This window comes from Hemiscyllium ocellatum, chromosome 40, assembly GCF_020745735.1.
Source record: "Hemiscyllium ocellatum isolate sHemOce1 chromosome 40, sHemOce1.pat.X.cur, whole genome shotgun sequence".
NCBI classification, from domain to species: Eukaryota; Metazoa; Chordata; class Chondrichthyes; order Orectolobiformes; family Hemiscylliidae; genus Hemiscyllium; species Hemiscyllium ocellatum.
Window position 1 is genome coordinate 1,609,267 of NC_083440.1, and position 17,817 is coordinate 1,627,083.

Consider the following 17,817-nt stretch of genomic DNA (forward strand, 5'->3'; position numbering starts at 1 on the left):
ACAGGACATTGTTGCCGATGTGAATATTGAGTCACAATTAATTAGAATGGATAATTAGGGAAGAGGTGTTGGAAATTCTGGAAAGGGTGAATGTAGATAAGTCCCCTGGGTCTGATGGCATTTATCCTAGAATTCTCTGGGAAGCACGAGAGGAGATTTCAGAGCCATTGGCCTTGATTTTTATGTCCTCGTTGTCTACAGGAATCGTGCCAGAAGACTGGAGGATGGCAAATGTGGTTCCCTTGTTCAAGAAGGGGAGTAGGGATAACCCTAGTAACTATAGGCCGGTGAGTCTTACCTCTGTTGTGGGCAAAATCTTAGAGAGAATTGTAAGGGATAGGATTTATGCACATCTGGATAGGAATAATGTGATCAAGGATAGTCAGCATGGTTTTGTGAAGGGCAGGTCGTGCCTCACAAACCTTATGGAATTCTTTGAGAAGGTGACTAAGGAGGTGGATGAGGGTAAAGCGGTAGATGTGGTGGATATGGATTTTAGTAAGGCGTTTGATAAGGTTCCCCATGGTAGGCTACTGCAAAAAATACTGAGGTATGGCATTGAGGGTGAGATGGAGGTTTGGTTTAGGAATTGGCTGTCTGGAAGAAGACAGAAGGTAGTAGTTGATGGTAAAGGTTCATCTTGGAGTGCAGTTACCAGCGGTGTTCCACAAGGATCTGTTTTGGGACCATTGTTGTTTGTCATTTTTATAAATGACCTGGAGGAGGGGCTAGAAGGTTGGGTGAGCAAGTTTGCGGATGATACGAAAGTCGGTGGAGTTGTTGACAGTGAGGAAGGATGTGGCCGGTTACAGCGGGATATAGATAAGCTGCAGAGCTGGGCAGAAAGGTGGCAAATGGAGTTCAATGTAGGTAAGTGTGAAGTGATTAACTTTGGTAAGAGTAACAAGAAGATGGAGTACTGGGCTAGTGGTCGGATACTTGGTAGTGTGGATGAGCAGAGGGGTCTCGGTGTCCATGTACACAGATCTCTGAAAGTTGCCACCCAGGTAAATAGTGCTGTGAAGAAGGCATATGGCGTACTGGCTTTTATTTGTAGAGGAATTGAGTTCCGGAGTCCTGAGGTCATGTTGCAGTTGTATAAGACTCTGGTGCAGCCGCATCTGGAGTATTGTGTGCAGGTTTGGTCGCCATACTATAGGAAGGATGTGGAGGCACTGGAACGGGTGCAGAGGAGGTTTACTAGGATGTTGCCTGGTATGGTAGGAAGATCATATGAGGAAAGGCTGAGGCACTTGGGGTTGTTTTCATTGGAGAAAAGAAGGTTTGGGGTGACTTGATAGAGGTGTACAAGATGGTTAGGGGTTTAGATAGAGTTGACCATGAGAACCTTTTTCCACGTATGGAGTCAGCTATTATGAGGGGGCATAGCTTTAAATTAAGGGGTGGTAGGTATAGGACTGATGTTAGGGGTAGATTCTTTACTTAGCGAGTCGTGAGTTCATGGAATGCCCTGCCAGTAACAGTGGTGGACTCTCCCTCTTTATGGACATTTAAAGGTGCATTGGATAGGCATATGGAGGAAAGTGGGCTAGTGTAGGTTAGGTGGGCTTGGATCGGCGCAACATCGAGGGCCGAAAGGCCTGTACTGCGCTGTATTTTTCTATGTTCTATGTTCTATAACTGGAACGCTCACTCTTTCTTTTCACTGTATGCTTAGAATAACTTACCGGGAATCAGATAGCATAATTTCTCCACACCATGAAACCTTGCACGCGTTTTCAAGTGTCACTGAAGTGACTTGTCCTTCAGTGCTTTTAGCAATCTCTCTGTGTCAAACCCTGAGTTGATACTTTACTAGAACCTTTCCTTTAAACTGTGACACTAAATATTTCAACATTAGTTTCGGTGAACAAACAGATTACGACATCACATTAAGCCCATGTTGAGATACAAAACATTGTTACTAATTTGAGCTGGAAAACTTGAAAGACTGAATAATTCTGATTGTGTCAGTTACTGGTTGAACATTAGAACCAGCAATGAAGTTGCATTTTCTTTCAGTGACATCTCACTCTCTTGATTTGTATTTTGAACAACAATGTACTGCTGCCCATTCAGAACTATAGGGCGAAGGTTTAGGGTGAGAGAGGGAAACATTTAAAAGGGAATGAAGTGGTAACTTTTTCATGCAGAGGATGGTGCATGTTTGCAATGAGCTTTGAGAGGAAGTGGTAGAGGCTGGTACAATTACAACATATAAAATCATTTGGATGAGGATATGAATACGAAGGGTGTAGCGGGATTTGGGCCAACTGAGGATTATATCTGCAATAAATGCTGTTGGTTGCGAATCTAATCAGATTGAATGGATCGGTTGGAGCGACAGTTAGAAGCAATCAGGAATTTGCAACAGCAACAGTATGTGATGAATGGCAGTGAAAAGAAGGGGGCAAGACACAGATACAGTCACATAGATGGGTTAACTCCAGGAAAGGTAAGAGAGGTAGGCACTGAGTGCAGGAGACTTCTGTGGCTATACCCATTTTAAACAAGTATGTTGTTTTGGAAAATGTAGGTGGTGATGGATTGTCAGCACGAACAGCCAAGTTTCTGGTATTGAGACACACTCCAATGCAATGAAGGTTACGTTGGGTTCCAATTGTGTAAGGTGATTCTCTAGTCCGAGGTAGAGACAGACGTTTCTGTGACCAGCAGCGAAAAGCCATAATGTGCGTTGCTTCCCTGGTGCCAGGTTCAATAATGTTTCAGAGAGAGTGCAGAATGTTCTCAAGGGGGAGAGTGGCCAACAAGAGGTCATTGGAACCAACGACAGAGGAAGGGAAAATATTGAGATTCTGAAGCGTGATTACAGAGAGTTAGGCAGGAATTTTTAAAAGGAGGTCCTCCAGAGTAGTAATATCTGGAATACTCCTGGTGCTACGAGCTACTGAGGGCAGGAATAGGAGGATAGAGCAGATGAATGTATGGCTGAGTATCTGGTGTATGGGAGAAGGATTCATATTTTTGGATCATTGGAATCACTTTTGTGCTAGATGTGACCTGTACAAGAAGGACGGATTGCACCTAAATTGGAAGGGGGTTAATATATGGCAGGGAAATTTGCTTGAGCATCTCAGGAGGCTTTAAACTAGTACGGTGGGGGTGTGGTGGGGGTGGGGGTGGGGGTGGAGGACCCAGGGAGATAGTGATGATTGAGATCAATCCGAGACTGGTACAGTTGAGAACAGAAATGCGTCAAATAGTCAGGGCAGGCAGGGACAAGGTACTATTAGCAAATTAATTTGCATTTATTTAAATACAAGGGGAGAAGGCAGATGAACTCAGGGCATGGTTACAAACATGGTACTGGGATATCATAGCAATTACAGAAGTAAGGCTCAGGGGCGGGGAGGGGAGGGGCTGGACTGGCAGCTTAATGTTCCAGGATAGAAATGCTACAGGAAGGATAGAAAGGAAGGCAAGAGAGTGGGGGAGTGGTGTTTTTGATAAGAGATAGCATTACAGCTGTACTGAAGGGTGATTTTCCCAGAAATACATCCAGGGATGTTATTTGGTAGAACTGAGAAATAAGGAAGGTATGATCACCTAATTGGGATTGTATTATAGACCCCCTAACAGTCAGAGTGAAGTTGAGAAACAAACTTGTAAGGAGATCTCAGCTATCTGTCAGAACAATAAGGCGATTATGGTAGGGGATTTTAACTTTGCAAACATAGACTGGGACTGCCACAGTGTTCAAGGTGAAGACGGATAGGAATTTGTTAAGTGTGTACAAGACAATTTTCTGATTCAGTATGTGAATGTACATACTAGAGAAAGCGCAAAACCTGACGTACTCTTGAGAAATACGGTAGGACAGTGGACTGAGGTGTCAGCGGGGGAGCACTTCGGGGCCAGAAAGCATACTTCCATTAGATTTAAAATAGTAATGGAAAAGGATAGACAAGATCTAAAAGTTGAAGTTCTAAATTGGAGGAAATCCAATTTTGACGATACTAGGCAAGAACTTTCAAAAGCTGATAGGGGGCAGATGTTCACAGGTAAAGGGACGGCTGGAAAATGGGAAGCTTTCAGGAATGAGATAACGATAATCCAGAGAAAGTATATTTGTGATAGAGTGGAAGTAAATGATGGTAGGTATTGGGTATACTGATTGATAATGAAATTGAGGGCTTGGTTAAGAAAAAGAAGGAAACATGTGTAAGGTATAGACAAGATAAATTGAGTGAATTCTTGGAAGAGCATAAAGGCAGTCGGAATATACGTAAAAGGGAAATCGGACGATAAAAAGGGGAAACGAGATAGCTTTGCCAAATAGAATTAAGGTGAATCTAAAGGGTTTTCAAAAAAAAATACATTAAGGACAAAAGGGTAACTCGGGAGAGAATACGGCCCCTCAAAGATCAGCAAAGCTGCCTTTGTGTGGAGTCGCAGGATGTGGGGGAGATATTAAATGAGTATTTTGTATCAGTATTTGCTGTGGAAGAGTATGGAAGATACAGAACGTAGGGAAATAGATGGTGACACCTTGCAAAATGTCCATATTACAGAGGAGGAAGTGCTAGATGTCTTGAAACGCATAAAGGTGGATTAATTCCCAGGACCTGATTGGGTGTACGCTAGAATTCTGTGGGAAGCTAGAGGAGTGATTGCTGGGCCTCTTGCTGAGATACTTGTATAATCGATAATCACAGGTGAGGTGCCGGAAGAATAGAGGTTGGTTAATGTGGTGCCATTGTTTAAGAGAGGTGGTAAGGACAAGCCAGGGAACTATAGACCAGTGAGCCTGACTTCAGTGGTGGGCAAGTTGTTGGGCAAGTGAGCGGAGAAAGATATAAAAGTGACCTAAGAGGCAAATCTTTCACATAGTGAATGGTACATGAATGGAATGGGCTGCCAGAGGATGTGGAGGAGGTTGGTAAGCCTACAAGGCATTTGGATGGGTATATGAATAGGAAGGATTTGGAGGCATATGGGCCTGGTGCTGGAAGGTGGGACTAGATTGCTTTGGGATATCTGGTGGACCTGGATGGGTTGGACAAAAGGGTGTGTTTCCATGCTGTACGTCTCTATGTCTCTCTGACTCGATGAATCCATGACTAAGTAACTAACAGACAGACGCTTGATACCTTGTTCATGACTCATCAACTACACTGATAGTTGTGGTTGCTGTCTTTCATCACGAACATTCGGTTGAGTGATCAAAGAACCATATTTGTCATTACATAAAACATAGAACATAGAAAAGTATAGCACTGAATAGGGTCTTTGTCCCATAATGTTGTGCCGAGAATTAATCTTAATGTAAAATAAAATAACTTAAGCTACGCACCCCTCAATTTACTGCTATTCCTTTGCATGTCCAGCAGTCACATACATATCTCGAATGAATCTGCTTACACCACCATCACTGGCAATGTACTTCATGAATTCATAACTCTCTGCATAAAGAACCTTTCTCTGACATCTCCTCTGTACCTTCCTCATAATATAAAGAAAATTTACAGTCCAGGAACAGGCCCTTCGGTCCTCCAAACCTGAGCCAATCCATGTGTACTATCTAAACCTGTCACTCAATTTCTAAGCATCTGTATCCCTCTGCTCACCATCTACTCATGCATCTGTCTATTCGCATCTTAAATGAATCTACCGTGCCTGCCTCTACTACCTCTGCTGGCAACGCGTTCCAAACACCCACCACCCTCTGTGTGAAGTGCTTACCGCGTGTATCCTCCTTAAACTTTCCACCTTTCACCTTGAAATCGTGACCTCTCGTTATGGAATACTTAACCCTGTGAAGATGTTTGTCTCTATCCACCCTGTCTATATCCTTCATGATTTTGTAAACCTCAATCAGGTCCCCCCTCAATCTTTTTTTTTCAAATGAAAATAAACCTAAGCTACTCAAACAATCATCATAGCTAGCATCTTCCACATGAGGCAACATCCTCGTAAACCTTCTCTGCCCCCTCTCAAAAGTGTCCACATCCTTTAGGGAATGTGGCGACCATAACTGTACACATATCTTCAATCTATCACGCCTCGTACCAGTCAATCCTGCCCAGGGGAAAACTCTGTCTATTGACTCTGTGCATTCCTCTCAATTTCTTGGATACCTCGATCAGGTCACCTCTCTTCCTCCTTCTCTCCAGAGAGAAAGGTCCAAGCCTAGTCAGCATCTCTTCATGAGGCAAGCCCTCCGGTCCAGGCAGCATCCTGGTAAACCTTCTTTGCACTATCTCCAAAGCCACCACATCTTTCCTGTAGTAGGGCGACCAGAACTGGACACAATATTCGAAGTGTGGCCTCACCAAGGACTTATAGAGTTGTAGCAAAACCTCATGGATGTTAAACTCGATTCCTCTGTTAATGAAAGCCAAAACGCCATGTGCTTTCTTAACAACTCTATCCACTTGGGTGGCAACTTTGAGGGATCTATGTGCTTGCGCACCAAGATCCTTCTGTTCCTCCACACTGCCAAGAATTCTGTCTTTAATCCGATATTCAGCATTCGAGTTCGACCTTCCAAAATGCATCACTTTGCATTTATCCAGGTTGAACTCCATTTGCCATTTCTCAGCCCAGCTCTGCATCCTGTCTATGTCACACTGCAGCCTGCAATAGCCCTTGATACTATCAATAGCTGCTCTAACATTTGTGTCATCTGCAAACTTACTAACACACCCCTCAGCCTCCTCATCCAAGTTATTTATACTGAATACAGATAGCCAAATCTCCCTCTATCCTGCAACTTCTGACTTTATGAATGAACCGACCAATGGGAACCTTAACAAATGCCTTGCTAATATCCATATATCCCACAACCTCTGCTCGAGCTTTGTCGACCTGTCTTGTCACCTCCTCAAAGAACACAATAAAATTTGTGAGGCACGACCTGCCCCTCACAAAGCCACGTTGACTGCCTTTAATCACGCTATGCTTTTCCAAATAGTCATAAGTCCTATCCCTCAGAATTCTTTCCAATACTTTACTCATAATTTAATATGTGATCAGCGTCTGTTTCAATTGAAAGTACTACATTTCCAAAAGGTCATACAACCTCAAGAAATATGGATGGGCATACAAGGTTCTGTCCCTTGAGATTTATACAGGATTCAATGGGACCATGACTCTTCCGACACTTGTCATGTCCACTTTCCTACTCTTTCCCTATAATCCTTGACTCCCCTACTTATTAACACTAAATGTAGCTCATCTACAATGCGATTAGGCAAGACTTAGGAGGCATACAATGGGGCCGCAAAATGCAGGGATGGTAACAATCAAATGGTTTGAGGAACAGATATCGCGTGTCTTTGATGGATATCTCCCTGTCAGGCAGGGAGTAAGTGATAAGGTTGAGGGACCGTGGCTTATTAAATAAATTGTATCTCTTGTTATATGACGATGAGATGAGATGGCTCAGATGTGGTGATGGAGACTTACACAGTAGCTAGGAAGGATTTAAAGAGACAGTTAAGATGAGTAAAGTAGGGACATGAGCAGTCTTTAGCAGGTAGAATAGAGGAGAACGGTAAAGCTTTCATTCAGTACGAGTGAATTTAGAAGAATGACTAGTGTAGAAATAGGCCTTGTCAAAGACAGAAGTGGGAAGCTGTGTGTGGAACCTGTGAAAATCGGACAGGTGCTAAACGAATATTTCTCATCTGTGTTCAATCTGGATAAGGAGAATATGTAGAGGAAAAGACGAGAGACGGGCTATTATACTTGATTAGCAAGTTTTCAGATGATGCTGAAGTCGGTGGAGTGGTGGAAAGTATGGAAGAATGTTACTGGTTGCATGGAAACTTGTGTAAACTGCAGAATTGGACTGAGGTGACAAATGGAGTTCAGTGCCGATCAATGTGAGGTGGTTCACTTTGGGAAGAATAATAGGAAGGCAGAATACTGGGTCAATTGAAAGTTTCTTGGTAATGTGGATGTGCAGAGGGACCTTGGTATCCATGTACATAGATGCCTGAAAGTTGCCACCCAAGTTGATAGTGCCATGAAAAAGGTATGCAGTGTGTTAGCTTTTAATGACGGAGAGATTGAGTTCCAGAGCCGTGCTGTCATTCTGCAAATATGGAAAACACTAATGTGGCCTCACTTGGAATAGTGTGGCCAGTTCTGATCGTCCTATAGCAGGAAGGATGTGGAAACATTGGAAAAGTGCAAAGGAGATTTACCAAGATGTTGTCTTCTCTGGAGTGAAGATCTTAGAACATAGAAAAGTACAGCAGACAACAGGCCCTTAGGCCCAAGATGTTGTGCTGAGACTTAATCCTAATGTTAAACATAGTAACTTAACCGACGCACCCCTCAACTCACTGCTATCCTTGTGCATGTCCAGCAGTCGCTTAGATGTCCCCAATGACTTCACTTCCACCACCTCAGCTGGCAACGCATTCCATGCATTCACAATTCTCTGTTTAAAGAACCTACCTCTGACGTCTCCTTTATATCTTCCTCCTAACATTTTCAAACTATGACTCTCATACCAATCCATCCTGCCCTGGGGAAAAGTCTCTGGCTATTGACTCTATCTATTCCTCTCATTATTTTGTACACCTCAATCAGTGTCCTCTCTTCCTCCTTTCTCCAGAGAGAAAGGTCCAAGCTTATTCAAATTTTCTTCCTAAGGTAAGCCCTCCAGTCCAGGCAGCATCCTTGTAAAACTTCCTTGCCCCCTCTCCAAAGCCTCTGCATCTTTCCTATAGTAGGGTGACCAAAGCTGGACGAAATATTCCAAGTATAGTCTCAACAGGGTCTTGTAGAGCAGCAGGAAAACCTCGCGGCTGCTAAACTCGATACCCCTGTTAATGAAAGCTAAAACACTGTAACAACTTTATCTACTTGTTATGAGGAAAGGCTGACGGAATTGGGTCTGTTCTCATTGGAGAGAAGAAGGATAAGAGGGGATTGAATAGAGATATACAAGATGATCAGAGGATTAGATCGGGTAGACAGTGGAAGTCTTATTCCTAGGATGATGATGTCAAATTGTACGAGAGGGCACAGTTACAAATTGAGGGGTAATACATTTAGGACAGATGTCAGAGGCAGTTTCTTTATTGCGAGAGCGGTAAGGGCGTGGAATGCCTTGACTGACAACTTAATTAACTCAGCCAAATTAAGGAGAAAGTGAGGACAGTAGATGTTGGAGTTCAGAGTTGAAAATGTGTTGCTGTAAAGGCACATCAGGTCACGCAGCATCCAAGGAGCAGGAGAATCGACGTTTCGGGCATGAGCCCTTCTTCAGGAATGAGGAGAGGGTGCCAAGCAGGCTACGATAAAAGGTAGGGAGGAGGGACTTGGGGGAGGGGCATTCGAAACGTGATAGGTGGAAGGAGGTTAAGGTGAGGGTGATAGGCCGGAGTGGGGGTGGGGATGGAGAGGTCAGGAAGAAGATTGCAGTTTAGGAGGGCGGTGCTGAGTTCAAGGGATGGGACTGAGACAAGGTCGGGGGGGAGGGGAAATGAGGAAACTGGAGAAATCTGAGTTCATCCCTTGTGGTTGGAGGGTTCCTAGGTGGAAGATAAGGCGCTCTTCCTCCAGCTGTCGTGTTGCTAAGGTCTGGCGATGGAGGGGTCCAAGCACCTGCAAGTCCTTGGTGGAGTGGGAGGGGAGTTGAAGTGTTGAGCCTCGGGGTGGTTGGGCTGGTTGGTCCGGGTGTCCCACAGGTGTTCTCTGAAACATTCCGCAAGTAGGCAGCCTGTCTCCCCAATGTAGAGGAGGCCACATCGGGTGCAGCAGATGCAGTAAATGATGTGTGTGGAGGTGCAGGTGAATTTGTGGCGGATATGGAAGGATCCCTTGGGGCCTTGGAGGGAAGTAAGAGGGAGGTGTGGGCGCAAGTTTTGCATTTCTTGCAGTTGCAGGGGAAGGTGCGGGGAGTGGAGGTTGGGTTGGTGGGGGGTGTGGACCTGACGAGGGAGTCACAGAGGGAGTGGTCTTTTCGGAATGCTGACAGGGGAGGGAAATATATCCCTGGTGGTGGGGTCCGTTTGGAGGGGGCGGAAATGATGTCGGATGATACAATGTATATGGAGGTTGGTGGGGTGGTAGGTGAGGGCCAGTGGGGTTCTGTCCTGGTGGTGATTGGAGGGGCGGGGCTCAAGGGCGGAGGAGCGGGAAGTGGAGGAGATGTGGTGGAGAGTATCGTCAACCATGTCTAGGAGGAAATTTGAAGAGGGAACCCATCTGGGGTATTTGGTATTGGAACTGGTCCTCCTGGGAGCAGACGCGGCGGAGACAAAAGAATTGGGAGTATGGGATGGCGTTTTTACAGGTGGCAGGGTGGGGGAAAGTGTAATCTATGTAGCTGTGGGAGTCGGTCGGTTTATAGTAAATGTCCATGTTGATTCGGTCGCCCGAGATAGAAATGGAGAGGTCTAGGAAGGGGAGGAAGGAGTCTGAGACGGTCCAGTTAAATTGAGGTCGAGGTGGAAGGTGTTAGTAAAGTGGATGAACTGTTCACCCTCCTTGTGCGAGCACCAGGCAGCGCCAATACAGTCATCGATGTAGCAGAGGAGAGGATGGGGTGTGGTGCCAGTGTAGCTGTGGAAGATGGACTGTTCCACATATCCGACGAAGACACAGGCATAGCTGTGGCCCATGCATGTGCCCATGGCAACACCTTTGATTTGGAGGAAGTGCGAGGATTGGAAAGAGAAGTTGTTCAGAGTGAGTACCAGTTCAGTCAGTTGAAGCAGGGTGTCAGTGGAAGGGTACTGGTTGGTACGGCGGGAAAGGAAGAAGCGGAGGGCATTGAGTCTTTCATGATGGGGGATGGAGGTGTATAGGGACTGGATGTCCATGGTGAAGATAAGGCATTGGGGACCGGGGAAGCGAAAATCATGGAGGAGGTGGAGGGCGTGGGTGGTGTCCCAAACGTAGGCGGGGAGTTCTTGGACTAAGGGGGACAGGACCATGTCGAGGTATGCAGAGACGAGTTCGGTGGGGCAGGAGCAGGCTGAGACAATGGGTCGGCCGGGGCAGTCAGGTTTGTGGATTTTGGGTAGACGGTAGAAACGGGCGGTGCGGGGTTGTGGGACTATGAGGTTGGAGGCGGTGGATGGGAGATCCCCTGAGGTGATGAGATTATGGATGGTTTGGGAGCTGCTGGTTTGGTGGTGGGAGGTGGGGTCATGGTCAATGGGGCAATAGGAGGAAGTGTCCACGAGCTGGCATTTAGCCTTAGCGGTATAAAGATCGGTGCGCCAAACTACTACCGCGCCTCCCTTGTCTGTTGGTTTGATGGTGAGGTTGGGGTTGGAATGGAGGGAGTGGAGGACTGCACGTTCCGAGGGTGAGAGGTTGGAGTGGGTGAGAGGTGTGGAGAGGCTGAGGTGGTTAATGTGGCGGCGGCAGTTGGCTATGAAGAGATCGAGGACAGGTAAGAGGCCACCACGGGGTGTCCAGGTGGATAGGGGTGTGTTGGAGGCGGGAGAAGGGGTCGTCAGAGGGTGGGTGAGAATCCTGGTTGAAGAAGTAGGCGCGGAGGCGAAGGTAGTGGAAGAATTAGATTATTTACAATGTGGAAACAGGCCCTTCGGCCCAACAAGTCCACACCAACCCGCCAAAGCGCAACCCACCCATAGCCCTACCTTTACCCCTTATCTAACACTACGGAAAACTTACCATGGCTAATCCACCTGACCTGCACATCTTTGGACTGTAGGAGGAAACCAGAGCACCCAGAGGAAACCCACGCAGACACGGGGAGAACGTGCAAACTCCACACAGTCAGTTGCCTGAATCGGGAATTTAACTCGGGTCTCTGGCACGGTGAGGCAGCAGTGCTAACCACTGCGCCACCGTTACGCCCACATTGTTCGATCACTCACCGCGTGTTGAACTCGTTAATCCGAGAGCGTATGGCAATGAAGGTGAGGCCTCTTCTGAGGACTGATCTTTCATCCTCAGAGAGGGGGAGGTCTGAAGGGATGGTGAAAATACGGCAGGGCTGGGAGCTAGGACCTGGTGTGGGGCTGGAGCTGGGAGTGGGGGCTGGGTTAGGGGCGGGTTTAGGCATGGGGACGGAGATCGGGGCGGGGGTGGGGTTCGGCGTGGTGACGGATATCGACGTGGTCGTTGAGCAGCCGAGTGATGTCACTGTGGGCGGAAGTGGCTGCGGTGACGGCAGAAGCGTTATTGTCCCGATAGCCATGGACCCCGCGAAGGCCGCAAATCTGTCAGCGATGGTATTCCTGGCAATCATGGAGGCGGTTGTCTGGGCGGCGATCATGGCGGCTGCAGTGGGGGAGGAAGTGACGTCATGGTTCGCGGTGGCGGTTGTTGCACGGGCCGCGTGGTTAATGGTGCCCAAGCGGTTCCGGAGGCAAATGGAAGATTCTGGAATGGTTGAGGAACCCAGAGTGTGGGGGTAAGTACATGAAAGTTTTTGGTACTTACTATGTTTAATTTCCAATATAGCTAGGAAGAATTGTTTGTTTAGTGTGTGGATTCTTCTGTGGATGAAGAACAGTAGAGGTACTTTGCAGGTTTGTGAGACTGTTGTCCTCAGCTGGGGTAGGGCTGATTGCAGGGAATGTAGGAAGCGGCGCATGGCTGCAAGTGTGGTGTGGAGCGTCCGGAGGGAGATCTGTTGCTGCAGGCTTCAAATTTGTTGTAGGTACTGGTTGTCCTGGTTGGGTCCAAATTGTGTTGGTCTGAACGTAGTTCGGAGTCCGTGCGGGGTCAGTCGGTTCCGTAGGCAGGTGCTGAGGCAGGAGATGTGGCTGTGGTAGCGAGTCTGTTTGAGAACGTGGCTGAAGAGCTTCTGGGCAGAGAAGATGACCTGGAGGGTGCAGTGAGAGAGGAACTCACTGAATCCTTGTAGAGGGAGGAAGAGAGCTTCTTCAAGGAAGGCATCCATGCTAGAGGATTCGCAGCAGCTTAAAATCTTCGAGGAGAAAGTAAAGACTGCAGATGCTGGGGATCAGACCTGAAAATGTGTTGCTGGAAAGGCGCAGCAGGTCAGGCAGCATCCAAGGAGCAGGAGAATCGACGTTTCGTGCATGAGCCCTTCTTCAGGAATGAGGAAAGTGTGCCAAGCAGGCTAAGAGAAAAGGTAGGGAGGAGGGACTTGGGGGTGGATGCGATAGGTGGAAGGAGGTTAAGGTGAGGTTGATAGCCCCGTGTGGGGGTGGGGGCGTAGAGGACAGAAGAAGATTGCAGGTTAGGAAGGTGATGCCCTCCATCACCAGACCATAGCAACACGACGGCTGGAGGAAGAGCGCCTCATCTTCCACCTAGGAACCCTCCAACCACAAGGGATGAACTCAGATTTCCCCAGTTTCCTCATTTCCCCTCCCCCATCTTGTCTCACTCCCAACCCTCTAACTCAACACCGCCTTCCTAACCTGCAATCTTCTTCCTGATCTCTCTGCCTCCACCCCCCACTCTGGCCTATCACCCTCACCTTAATCTCCTTCCACCTATCGCATTTCCAACGCCCCTCCACCCAATTCCCTCCTCCCTACCTTTTATTTTAGCCTGCTGGACACACTTTCCTCATTCCTGAAGAAGCGATCATGCCCAAAACATCGATTCTCTTGCTCCTTCGATGCTGCGTGACCTGCTGCGTTTTCCAGCAACACATTTTCTTTAGCCAGAAGTAATGCAGAGTAATAGGGGTAGGATGCTCTGTGGAGGGTTGGTGTGGACTTGTTGGGCCAAATGGCCTGCTTCAGGCGCCCATAAACTCCACGTCGGGTCCTCTGAAGAATAGCTAACCCCCGTACTCCATCACTGTAAACCTGCATTGCTAATTGTGAATCCATCTAGTTTTGGGCGGTTGGAGGTGCTGCAGAGGCACACGACAATGTTAACAAGGTGACCCCTTGGGGCATGTTTATCTAACACAATATGGCTGAAACGATTTGACAGGCGTGTTCACCACCATTGCTACTCTCTGAGTAAAGAAACTACCTCTGGCATCTGTCCCGTATCTATCACCCCTCAATGTAAAGCTATGTCCCCTCGTGCTAGCCATCACCATGCAAGGAAAATGGTTCTCACTGTCCACCTCATCAAACTCCCTGATTATCTTATACGTCTCAAATAATTCACCTCTCAACCTTCATCTCCCGTACGAATATATCTTCATGTCCTTCAGTCTTCCTCGTAAGACCTTCCCTTCATTCCAGGCAACATCCCAGTAACTCTCCTCTGAATCCTTTCTAAAGTTTCCCTATCCTTCCCATAATGCAGTGACCAGAACTATCAGCAATACTGCAAGTGCAGCGGCACCAGACTTTTCTACAACTGCAGCATGACCTCATGTTTCCGAAACTCAATCCCTCGACTAATAAAAGCGAACATACTGTATGACTTCTTAACATCCCTATCAACCTGGGAGGCAACTTTCAAGGATGGACATCGAGATCTCTCTGCTCATTTACACTACCAAGAAACCTACCATTAGCCTAGTACTCTACATTCTTATTACTCCTTCCAAAGTACATCAGCTCACACCTTTCCACATTAAACTCCATTTGCCACCTCTCAGCTCGGCTCTGCAGCTCTGTAACCTACAACATCCTTTGGCATTGTCCACAACTCTATTCATCTTAGTGTTATCCACACATTTACTAACCCATCCTTCTCCACCCACATGTGGATCATTTATAAGAATGTCAAACAGCAGTGGACCTAAAACAGATCCTTGCAGTACCCCACTAGTAATTGAACTGCTGGGTGAATATTTCCCATCAACCACCATCCTCACTCTTTTCTCAGCTAGCCAATTTCTGATCTAAACTGCTAAATCACCCTCAATCCAATGCTTCCATATTTTGTACAATATATCATGAGGAGCCTTATCAAACGCCTTACTGAAATCCATAATCATACCATTTTACCCTCATCCACCTGTTTGGTCACCTATTCAGAGAACTCAATAAGGTTTATGAAGCAGACTAAAGTGAGGATTGCGGATGCTGGAGATCAGAGTCGAGATGAGAGTGGTGCTGGAAATATACAGCAGGTCCGAGGGGCAGGAAAGTCGACATTTCAGGAAAAAGCCCTTCATCAGGAATGAGGAAAATTATGAGGCACAACCTACCCTTCACAAACCGTGTGGACTGGCCCTAATTGACTTGTTCCTTTCTAGATGATTATAAATCCTATCTCTTATCACCCGTTCCAACACTTTGTCTCTCGTAGGTCAGGTGAATTGCAGGTCAGGCGAATTGGCCATTCTAATCACACATGGTGTTAGGTGCATTAGTTAAGGGAGGGTGGGTGACTCTCTGGAGGGTCAGTGTGGACTTGTTGGGTCAAAGAGCCTGTAGGGAATCTAATATAGTATCTGTCTCATTCTTGGCACCTCAGCACTTCACTTTCCTGCAAAACCACAGATAACCTCACCATGCTGCACTTCTCCATCTTCCACTGGAAACATCTTAAAACTACCGTCCCCTGTGGATAAGCCTTACGCATGCATAGGATCTGTTCAGTTGAGGAGGAATGTCACGGGCACTTCAAAGTACTCAAGGATACCCTCATAAGAATGGGTACAATGCTCAACTCATCAACCACCAGTTCCGAACTGCCACAGCACGAAACTGTAACGACCTCCTCAGGAAATATACACGAGCAGCATCCGACAGGGTACCATTTGTTGTCCAATACTTCCCAAGGAGGCGAAAAACTACGTCATTTTCTTCTGCCTGCAGCACATTATCAATCTTAGCAGGACTCCTCACTAAGATTTTCCCCACACCTCCACTTCTCGCCTTCAAACAACTACCAAACCTCAAATATTTCATTGTTCGCAGCAAAATGTCCCACTTTCAGGACAATACCATACAACCTCGTCGCGATAGATGCTGCAAGACGTCTCAGAATGTCAACTCGGATACCACCATTATGCGTGGGGACACCTCCCAACATGTGCATGGCAGGTACTCATGTGATCCAGCCAATGTTGTCAATCTCATATGCTGCAGGCAAAGATGCTGAGAATCATGGTACGTTGGCGAGACCAAGCAGAGGCTACAGCAACTGATGAATGGACACCGCAGAACAATCAACAGATAGGAGGGTTTTCTCCGAGTCCGAGAACACTTCAGCGGTCTGGGACATTTGATCTCGGACATTCAGGTGACCATCCTCTAAGGCAGACTTCAGGACAGGCAAACGCAAAGTGGCCAAGCAGAGGCTGATAGCCAAGTTCGGTCCCAATGGGGATGGCCTCAAATGGGACCTTGGGCGCATGTCACACTACAGGGACCCCACTATTCTGCACGCACACACACATATGCACGTGCATACACACACAGACACAGACCTACAGACCCATACACTCTCGCACAAGCTCTTTCTCATACGCTCACACACACACTCCCACACTCACATATACTCTCTCACAGACACGCATAGCACCCCCGCACCCCCAACACCACATACATACATTCACATGTAAACACACGCATATTAATTTGTGGGGTGAATTTGTACTTTAGAATTACACTGTACTTTGTTCAAAAACTGCATGAATCCATGGAAGATTCGGTCAATCCCTTTTGTTTAAATTAGAATCAGTCTTAACATTGGGACAAAGACAGCCTCACACAGACACCTCGCACCTTCAATGCATAATCTGGGCTGACACTACACCTATTGTTGAAGCTGACTTGAGAATGTAACTTTAAGTTAGTTCTGGATTTACATATGAAAAAAAAGAAACCAACATTGTCATTCTTACGTTTGAGAGACTTAACAAACAATCTAGGTCTTTTTCAATATATAATTTCAGTTACAACACACTGTAGACTTTTGCTATAAGTTATGTGTCCTACGATCTTATACTGCACAAGCAGCAAATGAAAGAGCATGAAAGTTGTGCTTCCAAATACACGTGTTGGTCTATAACCTGGTGTTGTGTGATGTTTAACTATGTTCTATCATTACCAGGCTTGTCTCTACTCCCATTCTAGAACAAGGGAACAACATTTGATATCCTCCAGTCTTCTGGCACTATTCCTGTAGACAATGACGACATAAAAATCAAAGCCAAAGTTTCAGCGATCTCCCCTCTGGCTTCTCAGAGATCCTAGGATAAATCCCATCTGGCCCAGGGGTCTTATATATTTTTACACTTGCCAGAATTGCTAACACCTGCTCTTTGTGAACTTCAATCCCGTCTGGTCTAGTAGCCTGTATCTCAGTAGGTTTCTCAGCAATGCTGTCTTTTTCTAATTGTGAAAAGTATTCACCTAGCACTTCCCCTATCTCCTCTGACATCATGCAGAACTTCTAACTTCTGTCATTGATTGCCCCTAATCTTACTCCAGACATTATTTTATTCCCAATATACCGATAGACATCCTTAGGCTTTTCCTTGATCCTATCCACCAACAACTTCTCATGTCACCTCCTGGCTCTTATTAAGTAATAATAATAATGATCTTAGTCAGAGCAGTAAATGGAAAAGAAATGAAAAACCAATAAGTCGCACACCCTGCTATCCATCGGAGTCCTCTCAATCGATGGCTCATCTGGAGGATAAGGTTTGTTCCTGGCACCTTTCCTCGTCCTGGCATGAGGTAAAGTCCAACTCTTGAAATAAAAAGTCTCTGTCTCTCATACAGTGTCGAAAAACAGCCAACACAGAAAACAGCTTCCGAACAAAACCAAATTGCAGGTGCTATCTTCAGCCCTTAAAGGAATGTTCACATGAATCTTTCAATGTCATCGTTACCTTTCCCACCTTATTTTCGAGTTTTGCCCCTTCCCAAGTTGAACCCTCTACCTGAGGAAAGTTTTCTGAATGCTTTTAACAAATTCCACCCCATCTAAGTCCTTAACGCAGTGGAACTGTTGATG